Source organism: Loxodonta africana, chromosome 6, assembly GCF_030014295.1.
Source record: "Loxodonta africana isolate mLoxAfr1 chromosome 6, mLoxAfr1.hap2, whole genome shotgun sequence".
NCBI classification, from domain to species: Eukaryota; Metazoa; Chordata; class Mammalia; order Proboscidea; family Elephantidae; genus Loxodonta; species Loxodonta africana.
Window position 1 is genome coordinate 75,741,276 of NC_087347.1, and position 13,931 is coordinate 75,755,206.

A 13,931-nucleotide genomic window follows, 5' to 3' on the forward strand; every position below is an offset into this window, starting at 1 on the left:
TCTTCCCCTGGTCAAGGGGCTTTTTAGGCACAGGGACCCCATTTCCAGAGGAGGTGATCTGCTTCTGGTGCTACTTTCTTGGTGGTATGGGGTCCCCAATTCTGCTTGCTTCCCTTTCCTTTTATCTCTTGAGAGAAAAAAGGTGGTGCAAGCCCCACCCCAGGGATGTGACCTGAGTAAGGGTGGAGTTATAATCCCATCCTAATCCCTTTAACATAAAATTACAATCACAGAATAGAGGACAACCACACAATTCTGGGAATCATGGCCTAACCCAGCTGACACATATTTTTGGGGGGACACAATTCGATCCATGAATAGAAAGCTCTCTTAAGACTTTAACCAATACTTTAACCCTTTATTTTACAAACAAATGCACTGAGGCCCTGGGAAATTAACTGACTTGCTCAAAGATATCATTGACTCGCATCATAGTCAGAGGCAGAGGTAGAGCCAGAGCCAGAGCCAGAATTTGAACCCAGAACAGCATTTCATTGCTTTTTTTAAAGCAACATGGTGCTTCTGAAGAACCAAAGGGGATCCATTCACAGAAGTGTTGCCGGGACTGCTGTTTGGCTTTTGCAGCCCTGTCTGTGGGCACATCCATTCATTGGCTCTCAGTAGATCTTGAAAATGGCTCAGACCATGGCCTGCTAAATGGCTGAAAGAAAACTCCCAGAGCATGAAAAATGCTTCCACCAGTCAACCTGACATTTTCCCATTTGGCAGGTGAAAGCCTCTCCAGAAAATGCTATATTATAAAGCACTCCCTTCTCCACGATGTTGGTTACGTCTTTCATGAGGAAGGCTCGAAGGTGCTAAGCTAGATGCCAAGATAATTAAGCAAGTCTCATAGCTAGAAGGAGATGAAAGCGACCAGCCTCATTTAGTGCAGGTTGGGCCCAATTAATAGATCAGCTGAGATCAATAAAAGAAAAAAGTAGCCAGAGGCTGTTATGAGTGCTGCCCTTGCTGTGAGGTTGTTGGGGTGACATCTGAAAGGCCTCACTTGTACAGCTTTGGGATCTGGGTGACATTTTGGACATCTATATAGGGGACAATTGGCCTGTATGCAGGCAAAGCCCTTAGAGGATATGCCCTCCCCTCTTCCATCTACCCAGCCACCCTCTGCCACCTTCCTTATTCCTCCTAACCTTCTTTGGGTTGCTCCAGGAATTGGACCAAAATCCAACAAGATTTAAAACCATTTTCTTCTGGTCAGGCAAAGGGTCATCTTTCTATCTCTGGGCTGGTGAGAGGAATATTTTCAGCTCAACAACATTAACACCTTATGTTACTGAGTTGACCTGAAAGCTGTACTTGCACTGCTTTTTTGTGCTTTTTTCTTGTGTGGAAATGACCGAAGAACACCCATATAGGAACAAATGCTATTTATTAAGGGCTTGCTGTAGCAAGGGAGTCAGCCACCTTCACTTTCGTTTGACAGGGGAATTCAAAGACAGGGAGGGGGAGTAGGTAAATTTTCTAACGAAGGAGTGAGAAGGCTTCAGGTGTGCCTTGATTGGGGAAGGTATAGGTGGGATAACTAGAAGCAGGGCATTTTATGCGATTGGTTAGGGGAGCATATCTGGCTTTCTGATTGGCCCTAAGTTGGAAGCAGGGGCAAAAAATTAAGGACAAAAATTATTAATCAAGTCCTGGCAATTTTGGACCCACTGATACAGGGATTTTTGTTTGGTCTCCTGGACTGGAAGCTGCAGAGAGTGGTTTGACTTCCTGGGCTGGATGCTGCAGATAATGGGTCAAAGTTCTATTTTTATATAGCACCTGGTTATTGTCTATTTGTTTATTCAGTCTTACGTGAATTAATCTTCTTGCTTTCCAGGGGGTCGTGGGCTAGGAGGGCTCATGTTACTATGTGTCTGAAGAATTTACCCAAATGGTGAACCCCAGTTGCATTAGATCAGATTAAGCTGGGCTGCATATAACAGAAAAATGCATAGTGTCTAGGTTAAACTGATAACAGGCTTTCATCTGGAACTGGGCCCTCTAGGTGCAGTGTTAGAGCAGTTTTTCTGTATAGCAGACACTCAGCCTACTATGTTTTTTCTTTGCTATTTTCAACAAAGTGGCTTCTAAACATCATCCCATGACCTAAGGTAGCTGAGAGAGCTCTAGCCATCTTAATTTATTCCAGACAGCAGGAAGAAGGAAGAGCAGAAATTACATTCAAACAGGTTGTAGGGAAGCCTTGCTAGCCTGGGAGGTACCCCATCTTCTCTGGTGAACTTGATCCTTCCTACTCTGGTCCATAACATATTTGCGCCTTTAAAAGTTAACATTTCCTTCACATCCATACTTGGTGGGGCACCTTATTGTAACCCCTAAGTAATTATAACAAAGATTGTCTCGATTCCATCTACTTCTCTCTAGCTATTAGTCCAAGTATTACATACTTAAGATCTTAATTTTTATAAATTCCTTAGGAGCAAAAAAAAAACCTTAGGAGGCATACTGTAGTGAAAAAAAGTATGAGCTTTAGAGCCAAGGAGACCTGAATTCAAATCCTTGTTCTGTTATTTACTGGTTGTATGCTTTGTATAAGTCACTTAATCTGAGTCTTGGTTTCTTCATCTGTATAATGGGATCAATCATACCTGTGTGGGAAGAACATTGCGTAACGTGGGAAGAACATTGTACTGAGGTAGTAGACTGTAAATTGCTGACTCCACAAATTACATCCAAGGACAGTGTTTGGGATTTGGTCTACAAAACCAGGGATAGGGTACATTTCATGAGAACTGGAAAGTGTTTTTCTAGGGACAAGATAATTAAATCAAGAAGCCTTCATACTGTGCTAAACCAGTTTCTGTTGAGTCAACCCTGACTCACGGCAACCCCATGCGTGTCAGAGTAGAACTGTGCCCCGCACGGTTTTCTTTAGTTTTTTTTTTTTTTTTTAATTATATTGTTTCAATAATAAGATATAAGAAAACTTTCATCCTAATTGTGTATTCTTTCTGGACTCAAGGCTCTGGATTCCCATTGCCAAGTATGTGAAACCTATCAGCCTCATAATTTCACCTAAATGATAAAGAATTAATTTTGGCTACCAAAATCAGTAATCCATATATCAAGTTTCTTAACGATTATAACTGTTCATAACCTTTTATTTATTTCAGTTAAGTATTTACAGATATTTGCCAGTATAAAAATACAACAGACAGGCAGACTGAAAATTGAAGGCTATGCAATCCTTACTTCAAAAAGACACTCCAGCCTCCATTACTTTTCCAGCAATTTCCCAAAGGCTTTACATAGTTTAAGATGCTCCACACGGAAGTGATTCCACAACACTCACGTACAGAAAGAACAGTGAGAGCTCAGGACACATGGCGACCAGCAGAACGCAGTAACTGTACTTGGTGGAGCGGTCCTTTGGAGACACCACCAGCCGCTAGCCCTAGCACGCCCCTCAGTAAACTGGTATCTATGATGTCAATCACCCCTTGTTTGTCCTCTATGGCCCAGTTAATCTTGCTGTTGTTACCAGTCTCCAAATCAATCACTATGTGCGTGTTCCTGAAGAAAAACATGACAGTGCAAGGATCAAATAACTCACACATTTTGTTGAAGTCTGGTACTTCTGCACTACCTACGGGATAAATAACTGCAAAATTTTTAACTTTAAAACAGCTGTGATATCCAAACGGGGCTCATTACATGATTGGACGATCCTCCTCTGCCATTTCTTTTCAGCTATGCTATATAGAACTTCATCCATATTCATACAAGCAGGATCCCAATTGTTTCCAAACCAATGACGATGATGCAGTCCTTCTGGGAAACTACGGCCTGATCCACCTGCCATTCGTTGTGTAGGTGTGGAAACACTTATGACATCCTGAAAACATGACCGGTATCTTCAAACAAGAACAAAGCTGACCTGTAATCTTCCAGAGCCCAAACTCCTGTGATCTCCATAGGGTTTTCAATGGCTGATTTTTGAGAAGTAGATCACCAGGCCTTTCTTCTGAGATGCCTCTGGGTAGACTTGAACTGCCAGTCTTTAGGTTTGCAGCCAAGTGTGTTAAGTGCACCACCCTGGGGCTATAGTTCAGCCCGGATCAGACACCCACCACTGAGGATGAAAGGGATGTACACTATGAGGGACACCCACTCTACCACACTGAGCAGGGGTGGGACAGATCTCCCCAGGAAATGATGACGAATGACTCAAAATATTCATTATCCACCAAATCCTCACACCCCAATGTCACAGAATGACCCTGATACAATTCTTCACAAGCCTGCAGGCAGTCAGAGTTGACGTGAAATGAGTCAGGCTTGCTATTCCTGGACTAGATGGTTTCTAAAGTCCAATTTTGTAAGACTCCAAGCTGTACTTGTGCGTAACATATTATGTAGCAGCAGGATTTTTCTGAAGAAAATTCCTTGAACTCCAAGCTTTGATGGAGCAGGTATTTGAGTTTTTGAGTAACCCTGAAATCACACTTAACCTCCTCAGAGGCAGGACTCGATGGCATTTCAGGTGGCCTGCCCATCCCTGTACCCTTCTAAAAGAATGCTTGCCCACGGTCTGCTGGGGACTGTATTTCTAGCCCTTCTTACAGCCCCAGATGATTGGCCTAGGCCTCCACGCAGAGGTGGGCCAATACCCTCTAACAGTGTTACCTTAGCTTAAAAAGATGATCTGAGCTTCTTAGAAGCTGTCTTATGAATTAGAACTGAAGGACAAAGTGGGAAATCCCAGTGATCTGTGGATGCTGTGATGTATGGCCCTGTAGAAATGGAGTATAGGGTGGGCCTTGTATAAGGTGAGTAAGCAGAGGGAGCTGATTAAGGCAGAAAGGAGAACGAAGCAGATGCACAGAGAGAAACACAGAGACACAGACAGGATGAGACCAGTGGCCTTAGAAAGGACATGAACAGACAGAGAGATCTGGGAAGACGAGAGAATTTCTGTTCCTGCAGCTGCTTCAGTGTCTGCCCTTCCAGAAACCTGGATGTTTGCTTTTTTGTGGATTTCGTATCTGGTATTTTTTGTCCCTGCCTCATTGTTTACTGGAGATATATTGAGTGAAGCTCTCTGTTCTATAACCAGGGCTTTGAATCCTTTCATTTGGTTGAAACCACTGCTGAGAATTTCCACCCCCAGATATACTGAATCAGAATCTACATTTTAACAATACCCCTAGGTGATTCCTACATTAATAAATTTTGAGAACTACCACTTTACTAGTGGTTCTCAGAATTGGTGCGTAACCAGCAACATTAACATCATCTGGGAACTTGTTAGAAATGCAGTTCTCAGCAGGCGTTCAAACCAGAATGAACCAGTTTGAAGCCCTGTCTGTAACTGAAGTTTTCTTAACCAAAACGTTAATCTTGTTTTTTTAATTTAATTTTTTTATTGTGATTTAGATGAAGGTTTATAGAACATACTAGCTTCTCATTAAACAATTAGTACACAAATTGTTTTGTGACGTTGGTTACCAACCCCGTGACACGTCAGTGCTCTCCCCTTCTCGACCTTGGGTTCCCTATTACCAGCTTTCCTGTCTCCTCCTGCCTTTGAGTCCTTGCTCCTGGGCTGGCATGCCCCTTTAGTCTCACTTTGCTTTATGGTCCTGTCTAACCTTGGGCTGAAGGGTGAACCTCGGGCGTGACTTCATTACTGAGCTAAAAGGGTGTCCAGGGCCATACTCTCAGGCTTCTCCAGTTCTGTCAGGCCAGTAAGTCTGGTCTTTTTTTTTAGTTCAAATTTTGTTCTACATTTTTCTCCAGCTCTGTCTGGGACCCTCTATTGTGATCCCTGTCAGAGCAGTCGGTGATGGTAGCTGGACACCATCTAGTTGTGCTGGATTAGTCTGGTGGAGGCAGTGGTAGTTGTGGCCCATTAGTCCTTTGGACTAATCTTTCCCTTGTGTCTTTGGTTTTCTTCATCCTCCTTTGCTCCAGGTGGGGTGAGACCAGTGGAGTATCTTAGATGGCCGCTTTACAAGCTTTTAAGACCCCAGACACTACTCACCAAAGTAGAATGTAGAATGTTTTCTTTATAAATTCTGTTATGCCAATTGAGCTAGATGTTCCCTGAGACCATGGTCCCCACAGCCCTCAGCCCAGTAATTTGGTCCCTCGGGGGGTTTGGATGTATCTATGGAGATTCCATGACCTTGCCTTGGACAAGCCAAAACATTAATCTTGACCTCATCCAAACTATGGGCAAGGAGCTTCCTGTAAACGTTTCCATTTTGAATGTATATGTGACCAAGAATTTTGACTCTGAATCAAGAGGCAGAGAGAGAGAGAACAGAAGGAGAAGGAAACAACCCTTACCCTTGTCTTCTGGCTAGATTTTTTAGAAACTGGAATTGCAGGGAAGCAGGAACAGGTAGGTCTACTGTACCAAGGGAGACGGAATGAGGGAACAATTTATTGCTTAAATACCCCTAAGAAAATATAGTGAAATTGAACAATTAAGGGGAAGCTGGCATTTGATACTCAATTTTTTTTCTTATTTAATCATTGGCAGATTACTATTTTATTGAGACCATAAGCATCTTTAGCAATAAAACACACTGTATTGCAAATAAGAAACACATGAGGCAGCTTCCCCAGGAACCTCTGAGGCAATTCAAGAACATAAAGTCATGCAATTATATTTTGCATCTAGCACAGAAAAATATCCCACACTCACATGGTTTATAAATAATAGCCAGTCTGGTCTAACCAACAACATTTGCAGTAGTATCTCTTCTTAAGTATAGACAGGAACTCCCTTTTGATCCAGAAAGCATTCTGGCCCCATTTTAAAAGCAAATATCAGTGCCTGTCTGTGACAATGAGAGACGGAGAGAAGGAGAGTACAAATGAGCCTGAAAACTCATAATTCAAGTTCACTCTGGGGGAGCCCCTTGATTCTGCTCATGCAATGATCAACGCTGTTAATGAGTAAAGGCATCCAACTACCTTCTGGCTGAGGGGTCAGGTTACATATATCTTGCTTTTGTAATTTCAAGTGCCTTCTTTAAAATAAATAAAATAAAATAAAATTTTTAAATTATATTTTCTTTAAAACAGATGCAAGTTTCACACAGTTGATTCACACAGTCGGGTGGCACATCGATGGATATATGCTCAGAACCAAATCATTCACACTGGGGCTGATCTCATCAGAAATATCCACAACGTCATCCAGCTGAGCCTCCTGGTCTTTCTTCCCATTCTCTGTCACTGAGATCCGGATTTTCACAAGGCTGGCTTTGGATGCTTTCACCAGCAAAATGCATGGGATTATGAGCTCCTGATCTTCCTCTGATCAGTATAATCCTGATTGTTTAGAAACTCCAATGCATCCTCCTCAACATCAGGGTCCATATAATGGTCATTCCCCAAGCTGTCTTCCTCAGAGTTATTCAAGTGGCCAGAGTAAGGGTCACATTCTTCCACAGCCCCCTTTTTCTCCTCATGTGCATCCTTCACAAAATTTACACTCTTCATCAACATTAAAAGGATTGCAGCTTTATTATTTCTTGGTATCAGAGGTACCTGCTGGCAGATAACCCAAACAGTGTTGCAGAAAAAATAGGGCCCTTGCTTTCAGGGCTCTGAGACAGAGAGATGAAAAGCACTTCAAGAGCTAAGCCATGCCATCCACAATGTCCAGAATGGCACCCCCTGAGCCTTGGGAAGCGAGTAGTGTACTGCAATGATTGCCTTGATGGCAACACAGACTGGCTCACAGAACCTCTGTGAAGTGGGAGTCTGGAGAATGCTACGGTCAGAGTTGTGGCTTCCCTCTCTACTTTCACAGCTGCCTCACTGAGACTTTTCCAGAACTTCTCCAATTAAACTTCTCCTGGGCTTTGCTGATCCGCACCCTAGGCACCAGCAACTACAGCTCCGCCACCAAGGGTGGAAGCTGCTCCAAAGGTGGAGCCAGGGTGAGGACAGCGGCTGCAGGTGCAGCTGAGCTTGCCACCTCAGCCGCTTGCCTGGAGACAGCAAATGTCGCCACCACAGCTATCAGAGACGCGCTGTGGCAGCCACTCCATTTCCGGCAGCCACAGACTGAGGTCCTTGATACTCGGTTTTTAAAAGTTGATTTATAGAAATATCTTGAGGGGGAAAAACAAACAAACAAACAAACAAACAAGATCTGCAGACCTAACCAAGAATCAGAGAGGCAGCATTGTGGAAAAAGGTGGGCTCTTGGACTAGGTTTTATCTTTTGAAATTGTGGTACATGCATATAAATATAGATGTAAATATATATATATGAGTCCTGGTGGGATAATGATTAAGCACTCAGCTGCTAATCGAAAAGCGGTCGGTTGGAACCTACCAGCCACTCCCCTGGAAAGAGACGTGGCAGTCTGCTTCGCTAAAGATTATAGCCCTGAAAACCCTATGGGGCAGTTCTGCTCTGTCCTATAGTGTCGCTATAAGTTGGAATTGACTTGACAGCAATGGGTTATATATACATAGCAAAATATTTGCCGTTTCAACCTTTTTTACATGTATAATTTAATGTCCTTAGTTACATTCATCATATTCTACAACCATTACTGTTTCCAATTTTTTCCATCACCTATAACAGAAGCAACCTCGGTTTAACTGAGGTCTCCCATTTATCAGCTGGGTAACTACAGGCAAGTAACTAAACTTCTCTGTGTCCCAGTTTCCTCATCTGTAAAATAAAAACGATAAATATAAGTGAAGAGGATGTTAAGTGTCCAGTAACTGCTCAAAAATGTTAACTTTTCCTTCTCCTTGGGTTCTCTAGGCCTGTTGGCATCTATGAGAAGTGAAATTGACTCTGAAAAAAATAGAGGCATGTTTAAAATTTGCCTTAGGTGAACCCTACCTGACTTTTTGGTAGTGCCACTCCTCCTCTGTACCCAGCTCTCCCCTACTACCTGACATGACTCCACACCCCAAGATTCAGAGCCTGGGCTGCAGCCAGATCACTGGGACAGGCCTTCCAGAAGAAGGCCTTTTTTAAGGGTCATTCTCCTGAAGTGAACTTTCTTGTGGGAACTCAAGGTGTTAACCCAAGATTCTGAGGGGCTGGTTTTATCTGGGAGACCTTCCCATTTCTCGAATGTGGTTGTCTGACTTTAGCTCTTGGGGAGATTATTAAACATGAAGATTCCCGGACTTCATCTCAAGCCAGGGACTCTCAGCCCAAGGATTCTCACTTTAAGAAGAATCCCACATGATTCTGAAGCAGGTGATCTAAGGGCCACATGGAGAGACCCTGAAAGTGATGGCTGCCTACTTGGCAACATTAACCATGAGACTTGCCCATGAAACAGCTACTCCTGGGTCATAACTGTGTCCTCCTCAGACTTAGGCCCCGCTTACTATCCAGGGCAGTTCTGAGGAAAAACACCTTACCTGTGAGTACACTGAAATTTAGGGTCATTGAGGTTGCAGATACCCTAAGGGCTAAATGACAGACCTAAAGTAGGAGTTGGAGGCATTGCCGTTAGTACCAGATAGAGTATGAGAGTGCAGTGGAGAATGAGGCCTTCGGTGAGGAGGGGAGCTGTGTGATCCCAGTATGGTGGAGTTGGAATGACAGCAAGGGGAGAAAAACTCCATTCTACGGGTAAAAGAGGAGAGCAGGAGAGCAAAGACCTTCCAGAACTTGTAGAAAGGAAATCGGGAGCTCCACACCAGATTTGGGGACAATGAGGCCTTTCTAATACTCTGGAAACTTTGAAACAGACCCATATCTCTTATGTTGGTGTTTCCCTGAGTAAATCCAGGCAACAAAAGACTCAGTGTGTTTGTAAACCCCAAGGATTAGGGAAGTACTGGTCATTCTGGAAAGAGCTGAGAAGCAAGGTATGCCAAGTCTGTGGGAGGGCAGAATGGGCTTGCTGAGTGTCTGAGTGTCAGGAGCAAGCTGATTGGTGCGTGTGGTTCTCAGTTACTGGCCAGCCAGCTCGTTGTCACTCCTTTAACTGTTTCTCCTCTGACAGCCTAACAACCAGGGCTCAGAAGTCCTCGTCATTAGATGAGCATTTGTTTGTCCTGCAGATATCTTTGAAGAGTTAAAATCACCCAGAAAAGGACATTCAGCTTACTATAAATGAGGAAATAGAATCTGAGTTCCCTGGCCCAATATTTATGTGCTGGGCTATATCTTAGGCTGGGTTCTCTAGAGAAGCAAAACCAGTAAAACATATAAATCTATATATAGGGATTTATATCAAGGAAAATGGCTCACACGATTATAGAGACTGGAATGTCCCAAGTCTATGGGTCAGGCTGAAGGCTTCTCCTGACTCATGTACCTACAAGGGCTGGTGAACCCAAGATCAGCAGGTCAGAGAGCAGTACCCTTGCTCATAGGCTAGGAAGATTGATGAATCCCAAGATCAGTAGGCAAGACTGCAGGTAAGCTGCTAGCTCAGGTCCCAAGAGCTGGAGGTCTAATGAACAGGAGCTAGCTGCAGGATCCAGAGCAAGCGAAAGCCATGAGCCTTGCCAGAATGCCTGCTTATATTCAATGCAGGCCATATGCCCAAGGAAACTCCGTTTCAACTGATTCAGCAGATCCCATCATGGGGGCACCACAATGTCATACAACTACCAAACCACTGAGAATCATGGCCCAGCCAAGTTGATACACAGTCTTAACCATCATAGGCCATTAGAACTCTTTGGTCGTAGCAATTGGAACCCACTTCATTTACATTTATCCCACAAATATTATTGAGAGTCTACTGTTTGACATCTACAGTGGAAAGATGGATATAAAAAGGAAAATCCCCAATCAAATAAATACATAATTATAAATTATACTCAAAATTATGAATAAGAACAAGCTACCGTGAGAGAGTAGAGGGGGTGGGAGCAGAAGGATGGGCTTTAGATTGGGTGGTTGGGGAAGGTCTCTTTGAGGCATTGTCAGTTAAGCCGAGACTGAAAAAGATGAGAATGTGCTATTTGAAAGAAGAAGATTTCAGATAATGGGAATACTATGTGCTAAGGCCTTAAGAAGGAAAATAGGTGGTTGGAGCATAGCCAGTAAGGAGGGGAGGGGCCAGAGGTAAGAACTGAAAGGGGCTGGATCATGTGGAGCCTTGAAGGCTGCTATGAAACAAATCATCCCAAAAGTTATTCGCTTAAAACAGTAAACATTTATTAACCTCACAGTTTGTGGGTCAGAAGCAAACTTAGCTGGGTGGTTCTGTCTTGGGCTATCTCGTGAGGTTTTAGTCAAGATGTTGGCCAGAGCTGTAGTTATCTGAAGACTTGGCTGGGATTGGAGGATCCACTTCCAAGGTGGCCCACTCACATGCTGATGAGAAGCGCTGGTTGATGGTGAGAGACCTCAGTTCCTTTCAACTTGGGCCTCTCCACAGGCTGCTTGAGTGTCCTCACAACATGGCAACTGGATTCCTCTAGAGTGGGTGACATAGAAGAGCAAGGCAGGGGTGGCAAAGCCTTTTATGACCTAGCTTCAGAAGTCACACTGTCACTTTCACCTCATTCTATTTGTTACAAATGAAGTCACTAAACATGGCCTGCATAGAAGGGTAAGGAAATTAGGCTCCAGCTTTGAAGGGATGAGTATCAAAAAATTTGTGGATATATTTCAAAAAAAGTACCACCTAGGACTTGGTAAAAGGCCGGTTTAAGCAGAACTGAAGGCTTTGTCATACGGCTATAGTGTGGCTCACAGAACTCTAGAGCAGGCAGAAATGAAGTCGAGCCTCGGGAAGGGCTGGACCCATGGAATGGAATGCTGTTGAAACACTTTACCCTTTATCTGTAGTCTTCTCCACCTGTTGACTTCATTCTCCTTTCTTTCAGATTGACTTTCTTGCTTTCCCAATCCATATGGCAACAGGTAATGTCCACTCCCCCGGTCAATCCCCAGCTCTTGTGCTTGCAAAACACACACAAACCAAAGGGATTCTGTCTCAATTCCAAATTCCTGGGTAGAAATTGACCTGAAGTTTGTTAGTTGTTTTCCTCAGGTCCAATCAACTGCGGCCAGGGCCATGGGAATGTATAGCACACATATAGCTGCCAGTGGCCCAACTTCATGGAAAGGCTGGGGAAGTGAGAAGTTTCCTGAGAAAGGGAGAGCTGGGTAAGCACCCCAAATGTGTCTACTTCAGCCACTCTATCGGTCTTGTCAGTCTGTCATTTCATTCCACAAAGGCAATAGATTTGCTACAGGTGGGATTTTTATCTATTAGAGTCTTCTAGAATGGATGAGAATTTGCTAACAGGAATTTTGAAAGCATAGCAGGCCCTGCTCATTAAAATAGTTCCAAGAAGGTATTCATGAAGCATTTTACAGGGTGCTTTTGGAGACTGTTAAATAAAAACGGCTTAGTCATAAAACCATTGGAGTTAATCAGTTGAATAAAAATATAGGAAAGCAATTTCAGTGAGTTGGCTAGTGTACATCTTATTCACATTAGAAATAGAAGCCCAATAATAGCAGTGAAACAGAGCATGAACAAAGATCTTAATAGGCTTATTAAAGTGGTTCCCAGGGCAACCCCTCAGTGAAAGACAGGAGCTTTTATTTTGGAATAGCTGCTGCAGAAAATGAGGGCATCAAAGACTAAGACACTGTAATTGTGGCTGTTTTCAGGCCAGCACTTCCATTCTTCCAGGATGGAAATCAGGATGCTGGGCAGTTTCACTGGCTATACCCAGAGCTGCAGGAAGGTAACTTGACAAGGCATAGCCTGTGGCAAGTGATTTCAGGGGACACCTGGCCCTCCCCAAATGACTTCCCATGCTCAACTGGCTGAGGTACTTTAAGAGGGGGAGAAAAATATTTTTATAATAATTTACTTGTTGTTGTTGAAAATATATACAGCAAAACATATGCCAATTCGGCAATTTCTACATGTACAATTCAGTGACATTGATTACATTCTTCTTCAAGTTGTGCAACCATTCTCATCCTCCTTTTCCAAATTATTTCTCCACCATTAACATAAAGCCATTCCCTTCCCCCCACCAAGTTTATTCTCTAAGCTTTTGAGTTGCTGTTGTCAATTTGGTCCTATATAGATAGTTATTAAAAGGAGAACAAGGCTCAAGGCAGGAATTCTTTGCTTATTAAGCTGAACTATTGTTTGGTTTAAAGAAGACTTCAGGGGATATTTTTGGTTTAAGGCTTAAAGATTACCTCAGGGCAGTAATTGTAGGGATTCATCCAGCCTCTGTGGCTCCAGAAAGTCTGGATTCCATGAGAATTTTAAATTCTGTTGCACATTTTGGGGAAAGAAATCTTTTATTCAATCCTCAGAGGTAATTTTACAGAGAACTCATCCCTGGAGAAGATAACACACAGGCTGGTATGAGATACCATCATTAAAGCAAACTTCCCTCAGGCACGTAGTGAACACCTAAAGTCTAGGAGAAGGGGAGAAAAAGGAGGTTAATGTGACTGAAAGCAAACTTTGAATGCCTAACATTTTAGCCTGGGGTCAGTTCTAAATGAGAATTGTGTTTCTCTGCATACATACACAAAAAATGTATGAAGAAAGTCTACTATAAAATGGCCCAGTTTAAACCAAAAAAAACAAACCCATTGCCGTCAAATCGATTCTGACTCATAGCAACTCTATAGGACAGGGTAGAACTGCCCCATAGAGTTTCCAAGGAGCGCCTGGTGGATTCAAACTGCCAACCTTTTGGCTAGCAGCTGTAACTCTTAACCACTATACTGCCAGGGTTTCCTGGCCTAGTTTAGAAGGGAGAAAAGTAGAGGAGAAATGTTGTTTTCAAATACTTAAACATAAAAAAAATCTTTGAATGGACTTCATCTACAGAAAACTGAGATTTTTATCAGAGTGGGCTGTAGTAACAAATTCTAGTCCAGGGTAAGGTTACTAAAAGGAAGCAGAGGTGGTGGGTTTGAGCACCATATTCAAGGAACTCTGAAGGGAAGATAGAGCTAG

General features: G+C 43.1%; 2 pseudogenes; both read right to left on the minus strand.

The window, feature by feature from the left end:
- Positions 1–3,008: 3,008 nt before the first annotated feature.
- Positions 3,009–3,696, minus strand: LOC111749478 (thioredoxin-like protein 4A; annotated as a pseudogene).
- A 3,289-nt stretch (positions 3,697–6,985) lies between these two features.
- LOC100658084 (cyclin-D1-binding protein 1-like) lies at positions 6,986–8,910 on the minus strand (annotated as a pseudogene).
- Positions 8,911–13,931: the final 5,021 nt, after the last annotated feature.